The 3,731-nt window shown below is 41.6% G+C and overlaps 1 pseudogene; it reads left to right on the top strand.

Annotated features, from left to right (window-relative positions):
• Nucleotides 1–672: 672 nt before the first annotated feature.
• LOC108946935 (cytochrome c oxidase subunit 3-like) lies at nt 673–2,567 on the top strand (annotated as a pseudogene).
• The last annotated feature ends 1,164 nt before the right edge of the window (nt 2,568–3,731 follow it).

Raw genomic sequence — 3,731 nt, 5'->3', positions numbered from 1 at the left:
TAATCTCTTATTTCGGGGAAATAACTGGCTCACGAGGAATGGAAAGAAACATATTATATTTGATCTCTAAGTCTATACATAGCAATCCTGGGTGGGTCATCACTTATAGGAATGACATAATGCTAATCCATGTTCCATACGGCCAAGGAAGCATCAGTTTTTAATCTCATTATGACTTGGTCGTTCAGAAGAGCAATTAATTCTATCAGAATAGTGGAATAGAAGGCAGTAAAAGAATTAAATACTCCTTTCTTTTCCAATCGCCCCGCGAAGACAGACGTTCAGAAAGGTTCTAGAGATTCTCAATCGCTCTTTTTAGTGAGGAGGAATAGTATGGGAAGGGAGCGAGACCAAGCCGAGTCACTAGTAGAGTAAGCCCTTCTCACGTGTCGTGTTGAATATGAATAAATGAATGTAGCCTCAACCAGAGAGATCAACCAGTGCCTTTGAGTTGAGGCCGCTGGCGGCGCAGAACAAACTAATCCGCGACCAGCAAGTTTTCCGAAAGCGAACTGAATGGAATTGTTACTTTCAAAGAATCTTCCTTCAAATCAAAGAAAGAAGGTCTATTTTCCCATGTAGTTCGTCAGTCAATCCAACGATTCTCTTCTCAAAGTAATAGAGAGAGTCTTTTTCTAGTTAAACTTCTATCAATGGAATGAAAGAACTATCCCTTCCTATTTCTTTGTTTGTCCTGTTAGATATAAAGAAAATTAGACCCCAAAGAGCCCTTATTTACTTTACTACTTTAGGGGGTGGGGTGAAGGGGGGGTTTACATAGAACTGAGGCAAAGTGGTTTATGATTGAATCTCAGAGGCATTCTTATCATTTAGTAGATCCAAGTCCATGGCCTATTTCGGGTTCACTCGGAGCTTTGGCAACAACCGTAGGAAGTGTGATGTACATGCACTCATTTCAAAGGGTTGCAACACTTCTCATTTTGGGCCTCATATTTATCCTATGTACCATGTTTGTATGGTGGCACGATGTTCTACGTGAATCTACATTCGAAGGACATCATACCAAAGTCGTACAATTAGGACCTCGATATGGTTTTATTCTGTTTATCGTATCGGAGGTTATGTTATCTTTTGCTCTTTTTCAGGATTCTTCTCATTCTTTTTTGGCACCTACGGTAGATATCGGAGGTATTTGGCCCCCAAAAGGGATTGCGGTTTTAGATCCTTAGGAAATCCCTTTTTTTAATACCCTTATTCCCCTTTCATCCGGAGCTGCCGTAACTTGGGCTCGTCATGCTATACTCGCGGGGAAGGAAAAACGAGCAGTTTACGCTTTAGTAGCTACCGTTTCACTGGATCTAGTATTCACAGGCTTTCAAGGAATGGAATATTATCAAGCACCTTTTACTATTTCGGATAGTATTTATGGTTCTACCTTTTTCTTAGCAACTGGCTTTCATTGTTTTCATATGATTATAGGTACTATTTTCTCGATCATATGTGGTATTCGCCAATATCTTGGTCATCTGACGAAAGAGCATCACATTGACTTTGAAGCAGCTGCATGGTACTGGCATTTTGTAGACGTGGTTCGGTTGTATCTATTGGTGGGAAGGTATATGAAGGAAGGATCGAAGAGATTATGGTAGATCATGTTCATTAAGAAATGACCCGAAATTGGATCTTGGTTTATTTGCGATTGTTCCTTTTAATTGTAATCAAAGATGTTTTCTTGTCTATCATTTCTTTTCTGAAAAAAAAGAACCTAATGGATCAAACTTGAACTTCGGGTGACTGGATCTCCCCGGCGGGGTAACTCTGACACAGAGGGCCTTGAGAAGCGCAATACTTCCGTAACTAATCTTTTTGTAGGTGATGGGGCATAGCGTACTCCGGTCTACCTTGGCAATAGTTTCTTTTATGACGTCTGACTTGATGAGTGGGAGAGGTAGCCGAATTAGGATATCACTACGGACAAGGGATGCGCAGGAAATAGCGATCATACTAACAGCACTACTATGAATATCCTTCGTCCCTTATCTCCTCGTCTTCAAGGAAGGGTCTTTTCCCTTCTCATTTTATTTGGTGTTCTTGGCTTCATTTCTCTATTACTACAATCGTTTGGTCTAAATTTTGATATCTTATTGGAGAGCTTATACCAACGAATTCTTGTTCACTTGGTTGTTAGGCGGTTTGAGTGGTATTCCGGAGGTTTCCTACTTGCAATGGTTTTTGTGGGTCTTAATCTGGAAAATAAGATGATGATGGCTCCTTCGGGGGCCTCTGGCTCAGGATCAGGTAAGAGCGCTGGAGGAAGGGGCTTCACATGGACTGATTTATTTGGAAGCAGTTCCCTTGGTAATTCCGAAGCCAGTCTCAACCAACCGGCCCCGGACTCTCCCAACCCTAGTGAACCAGCAGCGCCTATTGCTGGGGTTTATCATCCATTACAGAAGGACGGACAGAGGCGTCGGGAGCTCAGTGATCGTCTTAGCATAAATACTTTCAAGCGTCCCTTGCCGGAAGATATTTATGAGGTTATAATTGAGACCCAATTCCAAACAAAGCTTAAGATAGAGGAAGCCCTTCATTCGGATAGGGTTTAATAAGATTCCATTTTAGAGAAAAGGCACCAGATTAGGGGGTGCTCTTCTATCCTAAAGGTAGGGCATTCTCATTAGATACGTACTTGGACCACCTTAAGGAAATAGAGAACCAGGGGACCACCGTAGCCTGCCTTATAAAAGGCTTGTGGATGAAATTTCTAAGGAGAAATTAGAACTGGCCTTTGATGGAATTAAAAAAAGGAGAGACTGGTAGATCTTATCTTTCTCAGCGGCATTCTCCCTTCTATCTATCTTGAATTGAACTATGGAGGTGCAATTTATTTGGAGGAGGTGGGTTTGAGAAGAAAATCCATGTACTATTATATGGTGTGATTCTAGATCTCATTCGTATTCTAGTGGTTTGGGCTTAGATGTGGCCTTTCATTCCTTAGGGAGTGAGAGGGTAAAGGGGAAAGGGTGGGTGACCCCTACAAGTTCTTGAAGTCAGATGGAACGAAAGTGCATATAGGAAACGAAACTCAGACCTATGGTGCCATATAAGATAAGCATTTCCTGATCGGGTAAAAATTTCGAGATTAGAATTTAGTGAGGGCAGTGGCTCCTCCATAATAGCTATGAAAAAGGGAAGTGGAATTTCACCATGAAAGGTAAGGAAGAACTGTGGTTATACTCTACAGCGTGGTTAGAGCAGCACCACAAGCCAATCAACCAACAAATAGATACGCTTCACAGAAGGAAGAGATAGAATCCAGCTTTTGTTTGTTATCAGCAGTGCAAGTTCCCAACATCGCTCCGGTTGGAATTAGAGAAACTAAGTTCGTTTCGGTATGAGAAAATAACCAATCCTGAATAAGGGATAAGTCAGGCGTGTACATACTATGGCATCGTTAAGCCCTTTTAATTAAGTGTGAAATGTGTTGCTTCAAAGTAGCTAAGGGATGTTTGGTCGGAGACCTGATCTTTGGTCATATAGCTGTGTGAGAAGTCTGGTACTCTATTAAGAAGAAAATTCCCTAATCGTCTATCATATGCGCTGCCCATATCCTGAGCTTGCTTAGAAGGGACTCAATAACAGAGATCTTCTTTGACACGCAGACCTAGTTTCCACCAACCCAGATGTACCCAATTCAGTGATGAAACTGACGGTACTATCCAATTTTTTTTTGGCTTAGGGCCTGATGCTTAGTTTCCTTCTAACTTTGT

Source organism: Nicotiana tomentosiformis, chromosome 1 (assembly GCF_000390325.3).
Source record: "Nicotiana tomentosiformis chromosome 1, ASM39032v3, whole genome shotgun sequence".
NCBI classification, from domain to species: Eukaryota; Viridiplantae; Streptophyta; class Magnoliopsida; order Solanales; family Solanaceae; genus Nicotiana; species Nicotiana tomentosiformis.
The sequence above is the reverse complement of the archived record's forward strand: the minus strand, read 5'-3'. Positions and strand labels throughout refer to the sequence as shown.